This window comes from Eleutherodactylus coqui, chromosome 1 (assembly GCF_035609145.1).
Source record: "Eleutherodactylus coqui strain aEleCoq1 chromosome 1, aEleCoq1.hap1, whole genome shotgun sequence".
Taxonomy (NCBI): domain Eukaryota; kingdom Metazoa; phylum Chordata; class Amphibia; order Anura; family Eleutherodactylidae; genus Eleutherodactylus; species Eleutherodactylus coqui.
Window position 1 is genome coordinate 177,927,337 of NC_089837.1, and position 15,988 is coordinate 177,943,324.

At 47.2% G+C, this 15,988-nt stretch overlaps 1 protein-coding gene across 1 annotated transcript in view; it reads left to right on the forward strand.

Annotated features, from left to right (window-relative positions):
• The first annotated feature begins 1,435 nt into the window (after nt 1–1,435).
• PHF3 (PHD finger protein 3) overlaps nt 1,436–15,988 on the forward strand; it is a 66,929-nt gene continuing 52,376 nt past the window's right edge. The window contains exon 1 of the mRNA XM_066604202.1: nt 1,436–1,535. The gene's annotated coding sequence lies outside the window, so the exon portion shown is untranslated. The remainder of the gene's footprint in view (nt 1,536–15,988) is intronic.

Below are 15,988 nucleotides of genomic sequence, written 5' to 3' on the forward strand. Positions count from 1 at the left end.
AAAAATTGCAAAGCATAAACTTGCGATGCGTTTTTAACATTAGAAAGTCCCATTGACAATCGCGTGAAAAAAATGCGCAAGAAAAGCGCAAGTGTGCAGGAGCCCTTAAAGTGACACATCAGATTTCCCAAATTTGGCCTGGTCATTAAGGCGCAAACAGGCTTGGTCACTAAGGGTTTAATAAAGCACACTGCGCGCATCTCCTACACGCAGGATACAATGCATTGCGTACTTGCTGCGAGCTGACAATCCCCATACACTATCTTGGCGTGTATGTGCGCGTATTACGCACCAACTTAGTGCATGCTGTATCCTCTTTTGCACACGCACTTTAGGCGCTGCGTGATGGGCACAATTCAAAGTAATATAGAGATTGGTAGCACGCGTTACGCCTGCGGTCTGTGGTAGAATGCGCTCATATGAGACAGCATTCATCTTACATATAAAATGTGTTGTTGTTGCCGTATACAAATCCACAGTTTTGTCTGATTTGAATGACATTTAGCATGAGCGTTCTTCAGCACCAGGTGACGAATACTGGCGGAATTAAAAATCAAAAACTCACCAACTTCCCCCATAATTTGTGTTGCCAACAGCAACCAATCACAGCTGTTTTTTCCCCCACCTGAACCGTATAAGAAATAGCAACCAATCACAGTACAGCTTTCATTTGACCTCAGCAGTATAATATATAGCAACCAATCACAGCACAGCTTTCATTTTACCTCAGCACTAAGGGGATTAAACACTGTTGCCCATAGCAACCAATCACAGTACAGCTTTCATTTGACCTCTTACGTAAAATGTCCTGTTTTGTATAGCACGCGTTCTGAATCAGGTACTTGGGTATATATATATATATACGCACAGGCTGTTTGTGCCGTATACAAATCCACAGTTTTGTCTGATTTGAATGACATTTAGCATGAGCGTTCTTCAGCATTGGGCGACGAATACTGGCGGAATTAAAAATCAAAAACTCACCGACTTCCCCCATAATTTTTGTTGCCAGTAGCAACCAATCACAGCTGTTTTTTTTTTCACCTCAACCGTATAAGAAATAGCAACCAATCACAGCGCAGCTTTCATTTCTTATGTGGCTAAGGTAAAATGAAAGCTGCGCTGTGATTGGTTGCTATAGATTATGCTGCTGAGGTAGAATAAAAGCTTCCATATCACCCAGAACACTATATCCCAGAGTGCATGGGAGAGCAGGCATGCCCATAAGCCATAGTAAGTGCCCCTGTGCCAGTGTTAGCTATGGCAGCACAGGAGCGGCGCTGACTCTTGCATACACGTTATAAAGCTGCTCTCTGCCGGTTGTACACGTATTATTAGTGCTGACAGGAATTACAGCTGTATTACAGTAGCGCCACAAGCAGCTTCCCGGAGAGCGCGGGAGCGCGCACTGGGGTCCTGGGAGTCACGTGATAGAGGCTAGGGCTCGGGGACGCGCATTCGCTTGCGCTTAGCAGCGCGCTGGGTTTGAGGCCGTAGACATGAGCAGCTCGTTACCCGTGACCGCCCCCACCTCGGTAAGTGCAAACTGGGAACACCTGCGCACACCCTTATAAGGCAGCGTGCCGTGTGCGTGCTGAGGGGACTTGTGGCTGAAGTTGTGTGTTTGTGGGCAGCGGCGCCTGGAAGGACGTAGGCCTCTTCAGATGACTGCCCGCGGGCGCAGTGTGGGGCGTGTGTGTTGATAAGGCGCTGTTAGCACGTTGTGCGCCGCGTCTGTCACCGTGTGCAGCGCGGGCGGCGGGGTGTCATGTTATTCCGTGTGGACATGGTGGAGAGCCATGACGACACGGCTTGTTTTCAGTGTCATGTATGCCATGTGCACATGCGTGTAGCGCCGGGCTCCGGCCTGCGTGCTGGCGGGCCTCATCACGGCTGGGGCAGCGCTGTGGACGGGTGACCTTTTGTGAGTGCACGTTGTGTCCCTGTGCTGTAGGCGGCCGGCCGCACATGCCATCATGTCCCCCACTGCTGTCACAGCCATACAACTTCCTCCTATGTGGTGGGGGGTGGTCGCACTCCGCGGGGACCCCAAAATAATACTTACTGGGAGCTCAAATCTGGTGGCAGTGCCTCTGTGGGGCTGCCCGGTGGCAGGAAAGTTAAGCGTCAGCAGCAGACTCCCTGGCACGCTGGTGATGGGTGAGCGGTCCTGCATTATAGGGATGTATAAGCCCACTGTACTATAGGGGCGGTCTGCAGCCTGCTGTGGGGCCACATTAATTTATAAGGGCTCCTGCCCACGCTCGGATATCTGCTGCAGAATCTGCGTCCGTACCGCGGATCCGCAGCAGATAGCGCCCATAGCATGCTCTAGGAAATCGCTTCTTCCTGCACACTTACAGAAAACAATTGGTTTCTGCAAGTGGAGGGAAAAAAAGAAATCGCAGCTTGCTTTTTTTTTATTTTTTATATACAGAATCCGTGAAGACTGCTTCCATTGAAGTCAATGGAGGCAGTCTGATCTGCAGCCCATCCGCAATCACATTGCAGAAAGGTCGTGGATTCTGTGTCATCGCCTAGGGAAAAGCAGTAGATTCAAGAAAGGAAAAAAGAGAAAATCAGTACTGCGTATGTCCGAAGGCTCGCCGGGCGGACTATCTGCAGGACAGATATAAACGGAAAGTACCAGGTACCGCTGGACGGCGCTGCTCCCAGGGCCTGATTTCGCATGCGCAATCCAGTTTTGCAGGGGGCCTAAGATTGTATTAGCAATTCTTTTATTCATGTATTATACAATGTACCAGAAATTGATGAGCAGGATCCCTTCTGATACCGTGCTTCCCAGAAAATAAGCCCTACCCTCATTTTTTGAAATTTTCAGTAGAGGCTTGAAATATAAGCCCTACCCAGAAAATTAGCCCTAGTTGTATTACTTTTTATTTTTTAAAAAGGAATCTATCACCCAGCAGGCTTGGTCCAGGCCCCTCCAGCTGCTCTCCAGAGCTCTGCTGTGGTTCCTGCAGTCCTCGCCCGCTCATACAACATCACTTCCTGGTTATGGGATTCATAAATCCTGCCTCCAGGAAGCGATGGCTGTGATTGGTTCATCGAGCGCTTCATTGATTGGCTGAGCAGCGATCGAATAATCAAAGGTGGGATTTATGAATCGGGAGAGCAGCTGGAGGGACCTGGGACAAAAATTAATATAAGACAAGGTCTTATTTGCAGGGAAACACAGTAGCATTTGGATGAAGGAGCTTCTATGAAGGGAAAGGGGATGGGTAGCCACATGTAACAATTTGGATAAGGCCCCCTCGAGTCACACTGCAACATGAACGCTGGTGACAGTCCTGGAATGATGACTTCTGCTGCCTATGGTCGGTTCACACAACTAAATTCCGATTGTGGTATCCAGTTGCGTCTACACGAAGGATTCGCAGCAAATCGCATGTGTAGAAAGCTATTCGGAAACTAATTGCATTTGCCATGAACGGAGGAAAAATCGCAGCATTCTGTATTTTGCTGCGAAAGGCCTCCAATAATTTCAATGGAGGCTGTCCGATATTTTGGATAGGCCGCGGGTACTCACGTCAGCGCCTACTGCAGGAAAAACCAATATTTAAATTAGAGAATCTGTACGGTGCATGACCAATGGCGAGCACCAATGGTTATCTGCATTTAAAGAAATGACAGGTATGTGGGGTCGTTGGCTGGGATCAGCCGTCCGCATGTGGAATCTGGCTCGTCGGGGCTCACATGAGCGTATGGTATAAAACGCGGTGTTTTACCGGCGTGTGTAGCATTGTGATTGCGTATGCCTGTGCATGACAGCATATCTCCCGCATGCAGTCATACTCTGGCTTCCTGGTTTCTCCTTTTACATTTTTTCCCCTTGTTTTGTTTCCTAGCAGCATATGTACAGCATTTCATACACAGCCATAGGCAACAGTAGCCTGTAATAGATGATAAAATAGAGTGTGCTGCGTTCTTGTTTACACACAATGAAAATCTATGTACTTTCAGTGTATCCATTCACCACGTATATTGCGTGCATAACGCGCAATGAAATTACGCTGGTGTGAGCCTCCCCTTACACTACTTCCATGGTTGCTTCCACTTGCACGAAGTCTGTAATGCCCCTTTTACTCGGGACCAAAATCTCACGATTCTCATTTGCCCAACAGAGCAAGCTTGTGACTTCATCACCAGGTTTCCCACACTTGACAATCGTGCACTAATCGGTCAGTGTTTCACATTCCAATCTGAAACACTGAATGAGGCTCCATTCACACAAGGCAGTTCGGTTGGAATAAAAACCGCACCAAAAAGTGGATTTGCAAAACAGTTGTTTTTTTTTGGGCCACATTTTACTGCAAACATAGTAAAAACACACATGGCTTCCTCAATGCACTTTTTGGTGCGGTTTTTATTGCAAGCAAAATACCCCTTGTGAACGGAGCCTGAGCGGCTTTGAAATGGCGCTGATTTTTATATTGGCCGAATGACTGATAAGTGCACGATTCTTGTTAGTTATTGGCCTGTGTTTATACTGAACCATTATTTGAATAATAATCGTTCCGTGTAAACTGAGCTTTAGGGCTTGGTCAAATGAGCGGATTTGCCCCGTGTAGGTGACAATTTTTCTGCAGTGAAAAGAACTACCGTAGTTGGCTACAATGGGTTCATTCATATGAGCGTATTTTCTCACACAACGTGCAATCATGTGAAAAATTATGCGATGTGTACTATCATGGTGCATATTTTACGCCTTAGAAGCCCATTGAAATGAGCGTGCGTAAATACATAGGAAAGCAGTGTATTTAGTTGAGTATTTATGCACAAAATTAATGCGATTTAATTTTTTTTCTGCATGCGCAAATCTGCCGGAGCTGGTGAACTACATGAACATAAGCAATTTTTGGTTGCAATTATATGAAACCTGTTTACACAGCTGAAATCTGCTTACGCCCAAGTGAGCCGGCCCTTAGGGCTCATTCACACGAATGTAATTTCATTGCGGGGAATGGATTAAATGAACATACATTGATTTTCCTTGACCTACTCACATTAGTGTTTTTTTTTTATATTACGTGTGATGGAGCCCATTGTTCTCTATGGTCACGTAATAAACACAGAAACGGCTGAACAATTTCACTTTTTTTCCCCCCCTATATATCTTGTAGACTAGCATTGCCGCTGCCGTGCAATTAATGCTACTAATAATCGCCCCACTCCTTGGCCGACCACACGGGACAAGTGTCTGCTACTGAAGCGCACAACAGCCGTCCTGACAATTATCGCTCCTGTGCTTCTACACAAGAGCAGCGGAGATCTCTTTCGGACGGCTGCCTGAACACAGTAAATGGGCAATTGCTCCTAGTTGAACCACTGCCTGTTGACATGGGCTGATAGTTGCTTGGCTTTTTTAGGTGAAGTGAGTGATTCTTGCTCACTTGCCATGCTGCGTCCCATATTTACGTGGGCTGACACTCTTTTTGAGCAATTGCATGGATCACCAGTCGCCTGAGTAATAGTGCTGTTGACCTAAAACAACACATCTGCACTGCAGCGGAATTGATAAGAGGATATGCTTGCATGCGTCTGGGCAGAACCGGACTACCAACTTGACATTTGTCATGTCACCAATGGTGCCCATATTGACCATCTCTAAGGTGCATGAAAAACTTGGAGTTCTTTCTGTTCATGCTATTCTGGCTGTTAGTTCATGTATGAATAAGAGGGATTTCACATTTGCGTCAGGGGCTCCGCTTTTTTTTTTTTTTTGCTGCGTTGGGGAGCAGGAAAGGGGTATCCCCTGGCTGACAGATCCATCTTATGACGGAACCTAACTGCGCCATACGGACCCCATTGACAGTGTCCACTCTGTTTCTGCACGGCTTTGTACCGGATCTGTGATGGAACGTCCAGGCAGAGGTTCCAACATAAATGTGAAACCACCTTTAACCCCTTCCCTCTCCATGACGTATAGGTACGTCATGGAGCGGCGGGGTATGTATGCAGAGAGGTCGCGGGACGGCCTCTCTGCATACAGCGCCGGCGTCAGCTGTTTAATACAGCTGACACCCGAGGGCAATAGGGGCTATCGGCCGATCATGGCTATTAACCATTTAAATCCCCCGATGTTAGGGGGTCCCACACGCCCCCCCCCGTGGTGAGATGGGGGGAGCCATGCAGGTGTCATGGCAGCCGGGGGCCTTTAGAAAGGCCCCAGGGCTGCCTTAGCAGACTGCCTATCAAGCCATCCCCGTTGGGTGGCTTGATAGACTGCCTGTCAGAATGCAGTGTGACGTAATGCTATAGCATTACGTCATACTGCAGGAGCGATCAAAGCATCGCTGCTTTAGGCCGCCTGCACACGGGCGGAAATCTCGTGGCGGGATTTCCGCCACTGAAAGCCTGCGTAGGATTGCGTTAACAAACGCAATCCTATGCAGATGGCCGTGGTTTGGCCGTGTGGCAAACAAACCGCGGCAAGTCCTATTTCTGTGCGGGGCTCGCAGTGCCCCGCACAGAAATGTCACTCACCCCGCCGCCGGCTCCGGTCTGCGCATGCATCGGCAGCCAGCAAATGAAAGAGGCGGGGCCGCCGGGCACAGGTGAGTACGCGCTCGTCCATGCAGGTGGTTGGGTCGGGTCCCGCGGCGAGAATCCTCGCTGCCGGATCCGACCCGCTCGTCTGCAGGCGGCCTTAAAGTAAAGTGAAAAAAAATCAATAAAGTTTTTTAAATTAAAAAAAAAAAAATCACTCTTGCCATATCTATTATTAAAAAATCTAAATCCTAAAATAAAATTTGGTATTGCCACGTCCGTAAAAGTCCGATCTATCAGAGTAGTGCATTATTTTTCCCACACAGTGAACGTCGTCCGAAAAAAAAAAAAAATAAAGAACACCAGAAATGCATTTTTTTAGTTACCTTGTCTCAGGAAAAAAAGCAATAAACAGCGCTCAAAAAGTCGTATGTATTCCAAATTGGTACTATCAGAAACTGCAGGACATCACACAATAAATGAGCCATCGCTCAACTACGTTGGCGGAAAAATAAAAAAGCTATCGCGTGCACAAAATGACCGCAGAAAATAATTGAAAAAAATTAAATGTCTTTGAAAAAAAAAAATTGTATAGTAAAAAAAAACCTATACAAGTTTGGTATCGTAGTAATCGTCCCGACCTATAGAATAAAGTTATCATGTCGCTTTTGTTGCTGTTTGTGCGCTGTAGAAACAAGACGCACTGAAAGATGACGGAATGTCGGGGTTTTTTCACTTTACTCCACTTATAATTTTTTAAAATGTTTTTCAGTACATTATGTTACTTTAAATAGCACCATTGAAAAATACAACTTGTCCCGCAAAAAACAAGCCCTCATCCAGCGACGTCGATGGATAAATAAAGGAGTTACGATTATTTTGAAGGTGGGAGGAAAAAGCGAAAATGGAAAAAGAAAAAGGGGCCGCGTCATTAAGGGGTTAATCTGCTATTCTCTTTGAATGGTTTGTATAATTGGTGGGAAAGCCACTTTGTGCTGCCGCTCTTGTGCACAGGCCTGTTTGGTCCTCAGATCTTGTGAGTAGTCTGATCTTACACTCGGGTGTTACAGCCTCTACTGTATTCTAGTATATGCAGTGTTTTGTGAAATTATTCATCCTTTTGGTGGTTTTGCTGCATTACAACCTGGAATTAAAAGGGATATTAAAGGGGTTGTCCCGCGCCGAAACGGGTTTTTTTTTTTTTCAATAGCCCCCCCGTTCGGCGCGAGACAAACCCGATGCAGGGGTTTAAAAAAAAAAAAAAAACGGATAGTACTTACCCGAATCCCCGAGCTCCGGTGACTTCTTACTTACCTTGCAAAGATGGCCGCCGGGATCTTCACCCACGGTGGACCGCAGGTCTTCTCCCATGGTGCACCATGGGCTCTGTGCGTTCCATTGCCGATTCCAGCCTCCTGATTGGCTGGAATCGGCACACGTGACGGGGCGGAGCTACGAGGAGCAGCTCTCCGGCACGAGCGGGCCCATTCAGAAGGGAGAAGACCGGACTGCGCAAGCGCGTCTAATCAGGCGATTAGACGGCTCCATGGAGACGTGGACGCTAGCAACGGAGCAGGTAAGTGAATAACTTCTGTATGGCTCATAATTAATTCACGATGTACATTACAAAGTGCATTAATATGGCCATACAGAAGTGTATGACCCCACTTGCTTTCGCGGGACAACCCCTTTAATTTAGATTTTGTGTAATGATCCTGACAAAATAGATCAAATTGTTACAGTGGAATGAAAAACATCCTTTGTTTAAAAATTAAATAAAAACGGAAAAGTTGTGAATGTGTATGTCTTCACCTCCTTTCTTGTGAAGCCCCTAAATAAGGCCTGGTCTAACTGATTAGTTTTACAAGTCACATCATTAGTGGAATACCGTTCCCATGAAACGGCTACACCGCTACAGGTACCTTTACATGGACTTGATAGTTGCCTGAATAAACGCTGAAAGGGCGATTATGGGTAACTGTCAGTCCATGTACACACGGCCCCAACGGGGCACTAAGTGAGGAGTTACTCAGTTATCGCTTGTCAATATCTGAATGACTATTGCAAGACTTATTGCTCAGTGCAAACAGGAGTTGCTCACATTTTCTGGACCGTGCTGCCTCTAATCTCTGATAGACTATTGCATCTGTGAGAAAGCAAGGAGCAATAGTCTCTGGAATGGTTGGCAGGAGTTTATGTGCCTAACAGTTGTACCGTGTAAATGTACCTTAAAGGGGTTTTCCAGGGAGAATACTATTGATGACTTATCAGGATAGGTCATCAATAGTTGATTGTCTGGGGTCTGTCAGCGCCGCAATGACACAGAGGTCGGAGCCGCGCAGGATAAAAAGCGTGTTCAATTTATTGTATTATGTATCGTCACTATGGATACAACAATACCCAATGTGTGGGGTTTTAATTATAAAAATGTTTTATGCTGATATGGGAGGAAAAAAAGCACAAAAAAGGTGTTTCTTTTTTTTTTTTTTTACACTTTTAAGTCTCTGTAGGGGACTTGTTCAATAGCACCTGTGATAAGGCATTACATGACTTCTATCCTGCAATGCTTTATCGCTTTTATTAGCGATCCTAGGCACTGGCAATGCCGGTCCCTGTATCTGGTGTCCTGCTGCCATGGCAACCCGTCGGATTCTCCGTGATTACAGTGCGAGAGTCTGATGATGTCGCAGGGGGAGCGCACTCCCTCTCTGAAGCCATTTACATGCCGCGATCTACATAGATCGCGGCAGGGAAGGGGTTAACAGCGGGGGTCGCGGTCCCTATGCACCCCTGCTGTTGCAGCGAGAAGCCGGCTATCAGTGACAGCCGATGCACCCCCGCTGTTGTGGCAAAAGGCCAACTATCGGTGAGAGCTGGCTCCCGCTGCCTGATAGCGCTGGATCTCTTCTGAACTCGTGCTATCCCACGGGTGTAATTGTATGTCCTGTTGCAGTAAGTACCCCGCAGCCATGATGTACATTTACGTCCTGTAGCGTTAAGGGGTTAAGCAAGCAACATAGAGATCAAAGAGCTGTCCAAACAGAGTAGAGACAACATTGAGGAGAAGTGTAGCTCGGGATTGAGTTATATAGAAATATCCCAAACTTTGAACATCCAACGTAGTCAAATCCATTTTAACCCAATGGAAAGAATATGGTATAACCAAGAACCTGACACCAGAAGGTTGCCCATCAAAACTCATAGACTATCCAAGGACAATAATCGGAGACTCCACAAAGACACCAACCATAACGCGGAAGGAGCGCCAAAGATCCAAAGCAGAGATGGAAGTATCTGTCCTTAGGGCTTAATGGAAGAGCATCCAGAAAAAAAAAGTCTTAATTGGACACTAACTTTTAAAATAACGTGCGCTAATATAATGTGCTAATTACATGATTGACAGGTAATGCTACATGTACCTTTACACGGGGCGATCATCATACAAATTACTGCTGGAAAGAGTGAATTCAGGCGATAGTTGTCCTGTGAACACATGACATCTGCCAGGGTAGTGAGTGATTTCTCGCTCACTGGTGGGAGTCGCTTGGTTTTTAGCTTACTCAAAAACCAATTGACTATCAGCCTGTGTGGACTGGAAGTCATTCGTATATGAACGACTCCCTGTTTGCAGTAAAGAGATCACAGACTGCTTCACCTCCATTCTCTGAATGACTATCGTTTGTGTGTGACAGCAGTTGGTTTGTCTAAAAGGTACCTTAGGACAGCAAAGCTCAACTGTATGCATAAGAAGGGCGGGAGAGTCACTAACTCATGAATGTAGGAGCTATTTCTGAGATATCTGCTTCTGTTTATACACATGTACACTACTGTACCCTCGTGGGCTGCATTCACACGAGTGTATATCGGCTCGGTTTTCACGCCGAGCCGATATATGTCCTCCTCATCTGCAGGGGGGGGGGGGGGGAGGTTGGAAGAGCCAGGAGCAGGAACTGAGCTACTGCCCCCTCTCCGCCCCTCTGCATTATTTGCAATGGGGAGAGGTGGGACGGGGTCGGGGCTAATTCTCAGAACTTAGCCCCACCCCGTCCCGCTTCCTTTCATTGCAAATAGTGCAGAGGGGGTGGAGAGGAGGCAGAGAGGGGGCGGAAGCTCAGTTCCTGCTCCTGGCTCTTCCAACCCCCCCCCCCCCCCCCCCCGCAAATGAGGACGACGTATATCGGGTCGGCGTGAAAACCGAGCCAATATACGTTCGTGTGAATGCAGCATGTAATAGACATAGATCTGAATCTCTGCAGTTTTCTGTGTACAGTCTATAGAATGCAGCACACATAGTACAGCAGCAGGCTGCTCCCACCAGACCTGAGAGGACTGAGAATCGGATATTCACCCTGCAGAGGGGAAAATACAGAATATAGGTCATATGGTTAGAAGGACTGTTCCTCATTTACACACAGCATATTCTGCAAAGCCAAGTACGTTTTAAATAACAACTTAAAGGGGTGGTCTCGCGAAACCAAGTGGGGTTATACACTTCCGTATGGCCATATTAATGCACTTTGTAATGTACATTGTGCATTAAATATGAGCCATACAGAAGTTATTCACTTACCTGCTCCGTTGCTAGCGTCCTCGTCTCCATGGTTCCGTCTAAATTCGCTGGCAGCTTGCTTTTTTAGACGCGCTTGCGCAGTCCGGTCTTCTCCATTCAGCACGAGCCGCTTCAGTGTGCTCCCCGCTACAGCTCTTCTGCGCATGCGCAGACGAGCTGTCACTGCTCGGGAGCGCGCTGAAGCGGCCATTCTGCACCATCCTCTGTTAGAGGAAGGTGCAGAAACTGGAGCTGCCCAGCGGAGAAGACCAGCCCAGCCCAGCCGCCCCGAGAAGCCTCCCAGGTAAGTGATGGGTCGGGGGGGGCTGCCGCTGCGCCGGGCTGCGCCGGGGGGGGGGCTGCCGCTGCGCCGGGGGGGCTAGCGCTAGGCCGGGGGGGCTGTCGCTGCGATGGGGGGGGCTGTCGCTAGGCCGGGGGGGCTGTCGCTGCGCCGGGGGAGCTGTCGCTAGGCCGGGGGGGCTGTCGCTAGGCCGGGGGGGCTGTCGCTAGGCCGGGGGGGCTGTCGCTAGGCCGGGGGGGCTGCCGCTGCGCCGGGGGAGCTAGCGCTAGGCCGGGGGGGCTGTCGCTGCGATGGGGGGGGCTGTCGCTAGGCCGGGGGGGCTGTCGCTGCGCCGGGGGAGCTGTCGCTAGGCCGGGGGAGCTAGCGCTAGGCCGGGGGGGCTGTCGCTGCGCCGGGGGAGCTAGCGCTAGGCCGGGGGGGCTGTCGCTGCGATGGGGGGGGCTGTCGCTGCGCCGGGGGAGCTAGCGCTGGGGAGCCGGGGGCTAGCGCCGGTTACCTGCTGTCTGGTCGGCGGCTGCGGGGCGTCTGGTCGGCGGCTGCGATGCGTCCGGTTGCCATGGAGACACAGCTGGCGGCGTCTCGGGAGCGCGCACGTCGGGCTGCAGCGAGCGACGGGGAAAGAGCCGGCGGCCATCTTGAGGAAACTTTTATAACTTGCTGAAACGCTGGAACGGTAAGTACGAACCAGCTAGAAATGTCATTTACAGGGGGGCTTAGTAATGTGTGTTTAATGGGGGGGACTGGGCAAAAAAAAAAATTTACTGCTTCCTCGAGACATCTCCTTTAAGAAACAACTTTGGAGTTCACCAAAAAGACAGACTCTGCGATCTATGGAGTAGATTCTCTGGTCAGATGATGCAATGCTATTTGGGCATTATGGGCACATTTATCTAAGAGCAGTGTTTTACATACCAGTCTTAAATAAATGACAATGGTGTAAGCTGCACAAAATGTAATAAAAGGCGCAAGCCTCTGATTACATTTGTCATATCTGCGGGCAGCTATGCACCACGTGCTGAAAACTATGCAGGATAAAACCTTTGTAGAATTACGCTATATCTTGGAACCACAAGATATGGACTTTCAGGAGGATAAAGTTCTTTGTTTTTTTTTGTCTTAAAAGGGTCTTACCGAATTACAAGTTATTCCCTATTAAGTTGCTGATTGCTGGAGGCCTCACCATTACGACCACTATGATGTTAAGAACAGGGGTCCCATGTCCCTTTGCTATCATTACTGTGAAGATGCATCTCTCACCCACAGTTATGGCACACTGTATGGGGCTCTGGCTGAGCACGGGCAATCAGCACTACAGTCATTTCAATGAGGCTGATGGAAATGCCCAAGCACTGGCCGCTCATCTATCTCTGGCTGTCCCATTGAAAACGAAAGTAGTGGCCATTCTCAATCATTCATTCTCCTCCTCACTGCAGATGGTGCAATAAGCCCGCAGTGAGGAGGACATGGGACCCCTGTTCCCAGGATCAGCGTGGATCTCAATGGTGAGAACTATACTGATCAGCATGTTATCCACTATCCTCTCAATAGGGCATAACTTGTAATCTGGTGCATCTCCTAATGGCTTGTGTGACAGCAAAAAAATGTCTTGCACATTCAAAGTGATTGACAAGTTGTGTAAATAATGCTCCGTACTCCTGGCACCAAGGTTCTCACAGCTGAGCGCTGATGCTAATTGTACGGCATATGACCACGGCAGCCACCGATTGGCTGTACTAGTCATTTGTTGGCTGAGGGCCTCCATAGCTTCAGGCTCGCCAGGTGAAACAAGAGGCAAGTACCTCTTCTTCTTAATTGTTTTGTTTTGCATAAATGACAGCTGTTTTATTTCTTTTTGTAAAGTCGGATAATCCCTTTAAAGGGTTCAGTGAAGCGGTATCACTTTAATAATTGTAGGTATCTTATAGATGCCCATCACCAGTTAGGATAGTGGACACTGCTTCACTCGGAAGGGCTGCTACAACTGCACTGCTCATTGGAGCAAAGACTGAGCCCGTAATTTGTGGTGTGCCGCACACGTGTCTCTCACGAGCACGCAAGTACCTAATAACACATACTTGTTGCACCCCGCCAATCGTCATGCACTATCTTGGCATGTATGCACGTGTAATGCACGCCAAGATAGAATATGCTGTGATTTTTTTCTGTGCAAGTATTTTGTGCAATTCGTGTGAGTGGCAACATGGGAGAATATGTGAGATTGGTACAGCGTATTACATGCGCAAAACCTGTGCACGTCATACACTATGACCATATGCTTGTGTGAGCCTGGCCTGACTGACATTCATGTGGCCACTTTTTGTTTTTACAGGCACTTTGAAAGTGGTGAGTAACAATTTTATATATACAATTGCTCACTCATAAGTGTCTCATTACAGTAACACTTTAATCATTGCATAATGTACAGTGTATACGTTATGCAACTTTCTAATGTACTTTTGGGCATATGTGCTAATAAAAGATTGTAATCCGTTTTTGCATGCATTTTACTTCCCAACGAGTTACATGTCTATTGAGTAATATTGTGCAGATCTTGAGCTATGCATTACCTTATCGTATACAATGGTTTTGTTTTAGTTACTCCGAAAATACCCCATATGGTAGAGCCACATATAGTCCCTTCACTACGTGCCAGCCGTAACCGCTTAGGCAGCTTTCATATGGGTGACAAAAATCGCACGATTTTGTAGCGATGCGACAGGGCTACAAAACGCATGTATATGAAGCCCATGCTTTCCAATGGGTTCTTTCACATTAGCAATGTTTTGTAGGCTTCTGCATTGCGAGACTACAAAATCTTGGCATGTTCTATACAGCCGCGATTTACTATGTTTTGTAGCCCATGTTTCCCTATGGAGCCTTCCAGAAGTGCTGCCTGTGATTAGTTCTCGAGCGCTGCAACTTAGCCAATCAGAGCCAGCGCTCAATGAACCAATCACAATCATCGCATTGAATGGCTGTGATCGGTTCATCACTCCCTGAAGACTACAAACAAGTAGCGCAGCTGGAAAAGAGACGCACGGCGGAGCCGACAATGCCTCTTAGGTGATGTATTGTACTGTTTTTTTGGGGGAGGGGGGTTATATGCAACTAGGGGTTATTTTCGGGGTAGAGCTTATATTTCAAGCCCCCCCGAAAGTCCCGGCGAAAGAGCACTGCAAAGTCGCAAAATCACAGTGTGAGTGTCATGGCAGCCAGGGGCCTTCTGAATGCCTATCAAGCCGTGTCTACATCATGGCTTTATAGAATGCCTGTCAGATCACAGTATAATGTAATGCTGTGGCATTAAATCATAATTCAGGAATGATCAAAGCATCGCATGTTCTTGTCCCCTCTGAGGACTAAAAAACAAAGTAGAAATAAGTTTTAAAAAGTTTTACTAATTATGAAAAAAAAAAAAAGTACTACAAGTTAAAAAAAATCCTTTTGCCATATTTATAATAAAATAATAAAACAATACATATTTGGCATCGCTGTTTGCGTAAAAGTCTGATCTGTCAAAAATTAAAAGTAGTACAGCAAATAAACTATATAAGTTTGCTATCGTAGTAATCATACTAACCTATAGAATAATAATAATGATCTTTATTTGTACAGCGCCAACTTATTCTGCAGCGCTTGTTATCATGTCATTTTTGTTGCAGTGTATGGCCTCATTCACACGGGCGACAAAGTTGCGCTATTTTGATGCGTTGCTACAGTGTGAATGTGTATGTGAAGCCCATGCTTTCCTATGGGTTGCTTCACATGTGTGATGTTTTGTAGCATGCAACAACCGGACACAAATACCTTGTGGGTCTGGCAATATGCCCGCGACTCGTGAGGTTTTGTAGCCTATGTTTACCTACAGAGCCTTCCTCTTGTTGTATCGCATCACAGGAAAAGCAATGTTCGTGCAATGCGATGCCACTTTGACAGGTGGAAATCCTACTGTCAAAGTCTAAACTAAGCCCTGAGAATTAGGTGGAGAGAGACGTGGAGCAAACCCACAGTGAAGACTGCGACTAAAGGCCTGGGAAGATACCCTGGTCTTAAAGTGCTTCGATTGGATATAGTAGCTAGCAGGAGCTGCTGCCACTTAGATTAACCCACCGATGATGGGAGGGTAGAATATGCTAAAAGAAAAATCTGATGTGTAGGCACAACTCTCCGGAGGTTCCAATAAATGTACCAGAACAATTAGATCAACTTCTCGTTTTATTTAGAATATTGAATAAAATCCAGCTAATAAACGTGTTTCGGGGTAAACCCCTTCATCAATAGTGCTGGGATGACTTCACTCTCAAGGAAGGGAACTCATAACCCTAATTGCTGGGTAACAGAGCACTAGCTGCAGGGAAAAAAAAACAGTATACATCACCTTTGAAGTGCTGTTAGCCTGGTCACATCTTCTCCTTCATCTCTTCTTTTTCAATCCCCGCCTCCTGGAAGCACTGGCTGTGATTGGCTGACGCTTAGCCAATCACAGCCTGCGCTCGATGAACCAATCACAGCCATTCATCAAGTGCTGGCCATATGCCGTGGTCGCACTGACCGCTGCATAAAAAGGGTTAAAAAGCAAGGGTCTAAGGTTTCAGCGTTGCCCACTGTTAGAGCAAGCACTTGCTCTC